At 61.4% G+C, this 10,000-nt stretch overlaps 1 non-coding gene across 1 annotated transcript in view; it reads left to right on the forward strand.

Moving 5' to 3' along the window:
• The first annotated feature begins 9,441 nt into the window (after positions 1-9,441).
• LOC148314121 (18S ribosomal RNA) overlaps positions 9,442-10,000 on the forward strand; it is a 1,933-nt gene continuing 1,374 nt past the window's right edge. Inside the window, exon 1 of the ribosomal RNA XR_015841956.1 lies at positions 9,442-10,000. This exon is cut by the window's right edge and continues 1,374 nt beyond it. This is a non-coding gene — a ribosomal RNA (18S ribosomal RNA).

Genomic DNA, 10,000 nt, shown 5'->3' on the forward strand with positions numbered 1-10,000 from the left:
GCCCTCAAGTTCAACCGCGTGGATGCTCCGTCGGGGACGGCCCGGCGTTCGTGAAAGTCAGGCCGAAGAGGACGGCCTTCTCCCGGACACAAGTTGGGCCGAGTGGCCCTCAAGTTCAACCGTGTGGATGCTCCGTCGGGGACGGCCCGGCGTTCGTGAAAGTCAGGCCGAAGAGGACGGCCTTCTCCCGGACGCGAGGTGCGGGGGACCTGCCCCTGGTTAGGTGACCAGGGGTAAGGGCGTGAGTAAGAATTTGCACTAAGTCCAACAGGAGACTGGGGGCCGGCGTTGGTGAAAGTTAGGCCGAAGAGGATGGCCTCCCCCCGGACGCGAGGTGGGCCAGGGGTGGGCCACTTAGGCGACCAGGGGTGGGCCACTTAGGCGACCAGGGGTGGGCAACTTAGGCGACCAGGGGTGGGCCACTTAGGCGACCAGGGGTGGGCCGCTTAGGCGACCAGGGGTGGGCCGTTTAGGTGACCAGGGGTAGGCCGTTTAGGTGACCAGGGGTAAGGGGTTTAGGCGACCAGGGGTGGGACGTTTAGGTGACCAGGGGTGGGCCACTTAGGCGACCAGGGGTGGGACGTTTAGGTGACCAGGGGTAAGGGGTTTAGGCGACCAGGGGTGAGACGTTTAGGCGACCAGGGGTAAGGGGTTTAGGTGACCAGGGGTAAGGGGGTTAGGCGACCTGGGGCTGGAGAGGAGCACCTTCCCCGGGCACAGGCAGGGAGCGAGCGCCCCCCAGCTCCATCGCTCCGGGGGTAATAGGCCGGCGTCTGCCACACTTAGCCCGGAAATGAGCACCTTCCCCGGGCACAGGCAGGGAGCGAGCGCCCCCCAGCTCCATCGCTCCGGGGGTAATAGGCCGGCGTCTGCCACACTTAGCCCGGAGATGAGCACCTTCCCCGGGCACAGGCAGGGAGCGAGCGCCCCCCAGCTCCATCGCTCCGGGGGTAATAGGCCGGCGTCTGCCACACTTAGCCCGGAGATGAGCACCTTCCCCGGGCACAGGCAGGGAGCGAGCGCCCCCCAGCTCCATCGCCCCGGGGGTAATAGGCCGGCGTCTGCCACACTTAGCCCGGAGAGGAGCACCTTCCCCGGGCACGGGCGGGGAGCGAGCGCCCCCCAGCTCCATCGCTCTGGGGGTAATAGGCCGGCGTCTGCCACACTTAGGCCGGAGAGGAGCACCTTCCCCGGGCACGGGCGGGGAGCGAGCGCCCCCAGCTCCATCGCTCCGGGGGTAATAGGCCGGCGTCTGTCACACTTAGCCCGAATATGAGCACCTTCCCCGGGCACGGGCGGTGCCAAGCGTCCCCTAAGTTTGCCCAAATGGAAGCTCCGGAGGAGGAGTGCGGGCGTGTGTCACACTTGGCCCGAATAGGAGCACCTTCCCCGGGCACAGGCGGTGCCAAGCGGCCCCTAAGTTTGCCCAAATGGAAGCTCCGGTGGAGGAGTGCATGCTGCATGACAGTGAAGCCGAATAGGAGCACCTTCCCCGGGCACATACGGTGCCAAGCGGCCCCTAAGTTTGCCCTTATGGAAGCTCCGGAGGAGGAGTGCATGCTGTGTGACAGTGAAGCCGAATAGGAGCACCTTCCCCGGGCACAGACGGTGCCAAGCGGCCCCTAAGTTTGCCCAAATGGAAGCTCCGGAGGAGGAGTGCATGCTGCATGACAGTGAAGCCGAATAGGAGCACCTTCCCCGGGCACAGACGGTGCCAAGCGGCCCCTAAGTTTGCCCTTATGGAAGCTCCGGAGGAGGAGTGCATGCTGCCTGACAGTGAAGCCGAATATGAGCACCTTCCCCGGGCACAGGCGGTGCCAAGCGGCCCCTAAGTCTACCCTCATGGAAGCTCCGGAGGAGGAGTGCGGGCGTGTGTCACACTTGGCCCGAATAGGAGCACCTTCCCCGGGCACAGGCGGTGCCAAGCGGCCCCTAAGTTTGCCCTTATGGAAGCTCCGGAGGATGAGTGCATGCTGCCTGACAGTGAAGCCGAATATGAGCACCTTCCCCGGGCACAGGCGGTGCCAAGCGGCCCCTAAGTTTGCCCTAATGGAAGCTCCGGGGGAGGAGTGCGGGCGTGTGTCACACTTAGCCCGGAGAGGAGCACCTTCCCCGGGCACAGACGGTGCCAAGCGGCCCCTAAGTTTGCCCTTATGGAAGCTCCGGAGGAGGAGTGCGGGCGTGTGTCACACTTGGCCCGAATATGAGCACCTTCCCCGGGCACAGGCGGTGCCAAGCGGCCCCTAAGTTTGCCCAAATGGAAGCTCCGGAGGAGGAGTGCGGGCGTGTGTCACACTTGGCCCGAATATGAGCACCTTCCCCGGGCACAGGCGGTGCCAAGCGGCCCCTAAGTTTGCCCAAATGGAAGCTCCGGAGGAGGAGTGCGGGCGTGTGTCACACTTGGCCCGAATATGAGCACCTTCCCCGGGCACAGACGGTGCCAAGCGGCCCCTAAGTTTGCCCAAATGGAAGCTCCGGAGGAGGAGTGCATGCTGCCTGACAGTGAAGCCGACTATGAGCACCTTCCCCGGGCACAGGCGGTGCCAAGCGGCCCCTAAGTCTACCCTCATGGAAGCTCCGGAGGAGGAGTGCGGGCGTGTGTCACACTTGGCCCGAATATGAGCACCTTCCCCGGGCACAGACGGTGCCAAGCGGCCCCTAAGTTTGCCCAAATGGAAGCTCCGGAGGAGGAGTGCACGCTGTGTGACAGTGAAGCCGAATATGAGCACCTTCCCCGGGCACAGGCGGTGCCAAGCGGCCCCTAAGTTTGCCCTTATGGAAGCTCCGGAGGAGGAGTGCATGCTGTGTGACAGTGAAGCCGAATATGAGCACCTTCCCCGGGCACAGGCGGTGCCAAGCGGCCCCTAAGTTTGCCCAAATGGAAGCTCCGGAGGAGGAGTGCGGGCGTGTGTCACACTTGGCCCGAATAGGAGCACCTTCCCCGGGCACGGGCGGTGCCAAGCGGCCCCTAAGTTTGCCCAAATGGAAGCTCCGGAGGAGGAGTGCATGCTGCCTGACAGTGAAGCCGAATATGAGCACCTTCCCCGGGCACAGGCGGTGCCAAGCGGCCCCTAAGTCTACCCTCATGGAAGCTCCGGAGGAGGAGGGCGGGCGTGTGTCACACTTGGCCCGAATAGGAGCACCTTCCCCGGGCACAGGCGGTGCAAAGCGGCCCCTAAGTCGGTAAAGGTTGAAATAAGTAAATAAATACAAAAAGGACGAGGGGGGAAAAAAAAAGGCAAAAACGTATAAAATTCCCCCATTCATTTCAATGGGCTCGGCCGAATTGGGCTTGCGGGACCGCCGAGGGCACGCCGGAGGGCGGTTGAGTCGGTAAAAGTTGAAATAAATGAATAAATACAAAAAGAACGAGGGGGGGAAAAAAAGGCAAAAACGTATAAAATTCCCCCATTCATTTCAATGGGCTCGGCCGAATTGGGCTTGCGGGACCGCCGAGGGCACGCCGGAGGGCGGTTGAGTCGGTAAAAGTTGAAATAAATGAATAAATACAAAAAGAACGAGGGGGGGAAAAAAAAGGCAAAAACGTATAAAATTCCCCCATTCATTTCAATGGGCTCGGCTAAAATGGGCCTGCAGTACTGCCGAGAGGCCGCCGGAGGACGCCCTAGTAGGCAAACGTTGATCCCCACACACGAGGGGTCAGTTAGGCGACCAGGGGTAGCGTTTAGGCGACCAGGGGTAGCGTTTAGGTGACCAGGGGAAGCGTTTAGGCGACCAGGGGTAGCGTTTAGGTGACCAGGGGTAGCGTTTAGGCGACCAGGGGTAGCGTTTAGGCGACCAGGGGTAGCGTTTAGGCGACCAGGGGTAGCTTTTAGGCGACCAGGGGTAGCTTTTAGGCGACCAGGGGTAGCGTTTAGGCGACCAGGGGCGTTGCAGTTCCGCCGAATTGCATTAGGGGCGCTGCAGTAGGCAAACGTTCTTCCCCCCTAGTCAGAGGGTCATTTGCCTACTTCCCAGGTTTACCCGGGTTTTCCAAAACACCTGGGGCACATTTTCAGGGATCACGTTTTTAGAAACAAAAATATTCATAATTTCTTCTAAGTCCCCTTTCCAGCGGGGAACTTTGAAACATTGTATCCGACCACTGAAGGCTGTTGGCGGGCACGGCGCGGCAAACAGCCCGCACTCAGGCATGGAGCTCCGGGGAAAGTTGCCTAATTTCTTCTAAGTCCCCTTTCCAGCGGGGAACTTTGAAACATTGTATCCGACCGTGGAAGGCTGTTGGCGGGCACGGCGCGGCTCATAGCCGGCCCTCAGGCACGGAGCTCCGGGTGAATTTTCACAAATTTCTTCTAAGTCCCCTTTCCAGCGGGGAACTTTGAAACATTGTATCCGACCGTGGAAGGCTGTTGGCGGGCACGGCGCGGCTCATAGCCGGCCCTCGGGCACGGAGCTCCGGGTGAATTTTCACAAATTTCTTCTAAGTCCCCTTTCCAGCGGGGAACTTTGAAACATTGTATCCGACCGTGGAAGGCTGTTGGCGGGCACGGCGCGGCTCATAGCCGGCCCTCGGGCACGGAGCTCCGGGTGAATTTTACTCAATTCTTCTAAGTCCCCTTTCCAGCGGGGAACTTTGAAACATTGTATCCGACCGTGGAAGGCTGTTGGCGGGCACGGCGCGGCTCATAGCCGGCCCTCAGGCACGGAGCTCCGGGTGAATTTTCACAAATTTCTTCTAAGTCCCCTTTCCAGCGGGGAACTTTGAAACATTGTATCCGACCGTGGAAGGCTGTTGGCGGGCACGGCGCGGCTCATAGCCGGCCCTCGGGCACGGAGCTCCGGGTGAATTTTCACAAATTTCTTCTAAGTCCCCTTTCCAGCGGGGAACTTTGAAACATTGTATCCGACCGTGGAAGGCTGTTGGCGGGCACGGCGCGGCTCATAGCCGGCCCTCAGGCACGGAGCTCCGGGTGAATTTTCACAAATTTCTTCTAAGTCCCCTTTCCAGCGGGGAACTTTGAAACATTGTATCCGACCGTGGAAGGCTGTTGGCGGGCACGGCGCGGCTCATAGCCGGCCCTCGGGCACGGAGCTCCGGGTGAATTTTCACAAATTTCTTCTAAGTCCCCTTTCCAGCGGGGAACTTTGAAACATTGTATCCGACCGTGGAAGGCTGTTGGCGGGCACGGCGCGGCTCATAGCCGGCCCTCAGGCACGGAGCTCCGGGTGAATTTTCACAAATTTCTTCTAAGTCCCCTTTCCAGCGGGGAACTTTGAAACATTGTATCCGACCAAAGGAAGGCTGTTGGCGGGCGCGGCGCGGCTCATAGCCGGCCCTCGGGCACGGAGCTCCGGGTGAATTTTACTCAATTCTTCTAAGTCCCCTTTCCAGCGGGGAACTTTCAAACATTGTATCCGACCACTGAAGGCTGTTGGCGGGCGCGGCGCGGCTCACAGCCCGCCATCAGGCACGGAGCTCCGGGGAAATTTGCCTCATTTCTTCTAAGTCCCCTTTCCAGCGGGGAACTTTCAAACATTGTATCCGACCAAAGGAAGGCTGTTGGCGGGCGCGGCGCGGCTCACAGCCCGCCCTCAGGCACGGAGCTCCGGTGAAATTTGCTCAATTCTTCTAAGTCCCCTTTCCAGCGGGGAACTTTGAAACATTGTATCCGACCAAAGGAAGGCTGTTGGCGGGCACGGCGCGGCTCATAGCCGGCCCTCGAGCACGGAGCTCCGGGGGAATTTGCCTCATTTCTTCTAAGTCCCCTTTCCAGCGGGGAACTTTGAAACATTGTATCCGACCAAAGGAAGGCTGTTGGCGGGCACGGCGCGGCTCATAGCCGGCCCTCGAGCACGGAGCTCCGGGGGAATTTGCCTCATTTCTTCTAAGTCCCCTTTCCAGCGGGGAACTTTGAAACATTGTATCCGACCAAAGGAAGGCTGTTGGCGGGCACGGCGCGGCTCATAGCCGGCCCTCGAGCACGGAGCTCCGGGGGAATTTGCCTCATTTCTTCTAAGTCCCCTTTCCAGCGGGGAACTTTGAAACATTGTATCCGACCACTGAAGGCTGTTGGCGGGCACGGCGCGGCTCATAGCCGGCCCTCGGGCACGGAGCTCCGGGTGAATTTGCCTCATTTCTTCTAAGTCCCCTTTCCAGCGGGGAACTTTGAAACATTGTATCCGACCGTGGAAGGCTGTTGGCGGGCACGGCGCGGCTCATAGCCGGCCCTCGGGCACGGAGCTCCGGGTGAATTTGCCTCATTTCTTCTAAGTCCCCTTTCCAGCGGGGAACTTTGAAACATTGTATCCGACCACTGAAGGCTGTTGGCGGGCGCGGCGCGGCTCACAGCCCGCCCTCAGGCACGGAGCTCCGGGGAAATTTGCCTCATTTCTTCTAAGTCCCCTTTCCAGCGGGGACCTTTCAAACATTGTATCCGACCACTGAAGGCTGTTGGCGGACGCGGCGCGGCTCACAGCCCGCCCTCAGGCACGGAGCTCCGGGGAAATTTGCCTCATTTCTTCTAAGTCCCCTTTCCAGCGGGGAACTTTCAAACATTGTATCCGACCACTGAAGGCTGTTGGCGGGCGCGGCGCGGCTCACAGCCCGCACTCAGGCACGGAGCTCCGGGGAAATTTGCCTCATTTCTTCTAAGTCCCCTTTCCAGCGGGGACCTTTCAAACATTGTATCCGACCACTGAAGGCTGTTGGCGGACGCGGCGCGGCTCACAGCCCGCCCTCAGGCACGGAGCTCCGGGGAAATTTGCCTCATTTCTTCTAAGTCCCCTTTCCAGCGGGGAACTTTCAAACATTGTATCCGACCACTGAAGGCTGTTGGCGGGCGCGGCGCGGCTCACAGCCCGCACTCAGGCACGGAGCTCCGGGGAAATTTGCCTCATTTCTTCTAAGTCCCCTTTCCAGCGGGGACCTTTCAAACATTGTATCCGACCACTGAAGGCTGTTGGCGGACGCGGCGCGGCTCACAGCCCGCCCTCAGGCACGGAGCTCCGGGGAAATTTGCCTCATTTCTTCTAAGTCCCCTTTCCAGCGGGGACCTTTCAAACATTGTATCCGACCACTGAAGGCTGTTGGCGGACGCGGCGCGGCTCACAGCCCGCCCTCAGGCACGGAGCTCCGGGGGAATTTGCCCCCTCATTTCTTCTAAGTCCCCTTTAGGCGACCAGGGGTTGACAATTTAGGTGACCAGGGGTTGACAATTTAGGCGACCAGGGGTGACTTTTAGGCGACCAGGGGTGAGGTTTAGGCGACCAGGGGTGAGGTTTAGGCGACCAGGGGTAGCGTTTAGGCGACCAGGGGCGTTGCAGTTCCGCCGAATTGCATTAGGGGCGCTGCAGTAGGCAAACGTTTTTACCCCTAGTCAGAGGGTCATTTGCCTACTTCCCAGGTTTACCCGGGTTTTCCAAAACACCTGGGGCACATTTTTAGGAACCACGTTTTTAGAAACAAAAATTCTTCTATGTCCACCTCCGTGAAAGAAATTGCCCAATGGTTCCCGCGGAAGAGAGCTGCCAGGCGGACGCATACTGCAATAACGGCCGCCCTGGCGCTCTGGTGGATGTTATCCTCGAAATTTCTTCTATGTGCCCATTCCAGCGGGCAACTTGCGAACAATGGTGTCCGACCATGGAAGGCTGTTGGCGGACGCGGCGCGGCTCACAGCCCGCCCTCAGGCACGGAGCTCCGGGGGAATTTTCCCCTCATTTCTTCTAAGTCCCCATTCCAGCGGGGAGCTTGCAAACGTGGTATCCGACCACTGAAGGCTGTTGGCGGGCACGGCCCCACCAGCGCAACACGGCACTTCCTATGACTCGGGTCCGACGCAGGAGGAGCGGTCCTCCCGGCCCCGCCACACGGCACTTCCTATGACTCGGGTCCGACGCAGGAGGAGCGGTCCTCCCGGCCCCGCCACACGGCACTTCCTATGACTCGGGTCCGACGCAGGAGGAGCGGTCCTCCCGGCCCCGCCACACGGCACTTCCTATGACTCGGGTCCGACGCAGGAGGAGCGGTCCTCCCGGCCCCACCACCGCCACACGGCACTTCCCATGACCCGGGGACCGACGCAGGAGGAGCGGTCCTCCCGGCCCCACCGCAACACACACAACCACTGACCGATTGGCAATCATGACCCGCCATCGGAGGGCCCCTGCCGGCCCCGGCCTCGCGCCGGGGTGTTCGGGTGGACGGTTCCTTCGGCCTGCGGGTCGACCTCTGAGCGTTGGCCGGCACCGCAGCACCGCAGCACACACATAACCACTGACCGATTGGCAATCATGACCCGCCATCGGAGGGCCCCTGCCGGCCCCGGCCTCGCGCCGGGGTGTTCGGGTGGACGGTTCCTTCGGCCTGCGGGTCGACCTCTGAGCGTTGGCCGGCACCGCAGCACACACACAACCACTGACCGATTGGCAATCATGACCCGCCATCGGAGGGCCCCTGCCGGCCCCGGCCTCGCGCCGGGGTGTTCGGGTGGACGGTTCCTTCGGCCTGCGGGTCGACCTCTGAGCGTTGGCCGGCACCGCAGCACACACATAACCACTGACCGATTGGCAATCATGACCCGCCATCGGAGGGCCCCTGCCGGCCCCGGCCTCGCGCCGGGGTGTTCGGGTGGACGGTTCCTTCGGCCTGCGGGTCGACCTCTGCGCGTTGGCCGGCACTTCCCTACCGTTACCCACCCCACCCCTGGGGTTGTGACAAAACGGCACTTCCTATGACTCGGGGTCCGACGCAGGAGGAGCGGTCCTCCCGGCCCATCTCGCACCCACACCCTGACATGTACTGCACCACACCAACCACTGACCGATTGGCAAGCATGACCCGCCATCGGAGGGCCCCTGCCGGCCCCGGCCTCGCGCCGGGGTGTTCGGGTGGACGGTTCCTTCGGCCTGCGGATCGACCTCTAGCGCACCAACCAGCGCGAAACCGCTTTCGTCGCGAGACCGAGACGACCCTGTCGCGTGCCCGTCGGCCACACGGGCCCAGAGATGTCCTACACGGGAGTTCCGCCGCGCTCGCGGGTGCCCCGCCACGAGAGGGGTGCGGGAGCCCAGGCCCGCGTCAGCCGAGCGGTCCTTCCCGAAAAAGCATGTTTCTCAAACCCTACCGGCGTCTGTCAGAAGACGCCGCCTCCGAGTGCGTGTTGCGGTCGCGGGCGTGCGGGCGGCTCCGGCTCCCTCCCGCGACTGACCGCCACGCGGTAACGCGGCCTCTACGGACCGAGTACATACCGAGGCCCAGCCGACTTCCTCACCGCGCACGGGGGCTGAATCGGTAACGGAAATTTCGGTAGCCCACGTCCGAAAAAAATGAGAGAGAAAAAACAACGAGGGAGGCTGGGGTGCCGCCGGGGGTAACCCCGCGGGAGGCCGTCTCCCGCGGGCGCCGCCCGGTCCCCGCGCCCGGCTCCCCGCTCAGCTCCGGTTCCAATGCAAGAAACACAGACCGCCGGACGCGAGGGCTACCTGGTTGATCCTGCCAGTAGCATATGCTTGTCTCAAAGATTAAGCCATGCAAGTCTAAGTACACACGGTTCCGATACAGTGAAACTGCGAATGGCTCATTAAATCAGTTATGGTTCCTTTGATCGCTCCACCGTTACTTGGATAACTGTGGCAATTCTAGAGCTAATACATGCAAACGAGCGCCGACCCGTCTCCGCGGGGACGCGCGCATTTATCAGACCCAAAACCCACGCGGGTTCGGTTTGCCGCGGTGCAGCGGGCCCGCCGGCTTTCACAGCCGGCGGGCTGTCGGTCTCCGCGGTGCCGCCGGCCCGGCCCCCCCTTTGGTGACTCTAGATAACGCCCGAGCCGATCGCCGGCCCCCCCGCGGCGGCGACGTCTCATTCGAATGTCTGCCCTATCAACTTTCGATGGTACTTTCTGCGCCTACCATGGTGACAACGGGTAACGGGGAATCAGGGTTCGATTCCGGAGAGGGAGCCTGAGAAACGGCTACCACATCCAAGGAAGGCAGCAGGCGCGCAAATTACCCACTCCCGACACGGGGAGGTAGTGA

Source organism: Idiotropiscis lumnitzeri, unplaced genomic scaffold (genome assembly GCF_059441095.1).
Source record: "Idiotropiscis lumnitzeri isolate Australia: NSW breed Sydney's pygmy pipehorse unplaced genomic scaffold, RoL_Ilum_1.0 HiC_scaffold_427, whole genome shotgun sequence".
NCBI classification, from domain to species: Eukaryota; Metazoa; Chordata; class Actinopteri; order Syngnathiformes; family Syngnathidae; genus Idiotropiscis; species Idiotropiscis lumnitzeri.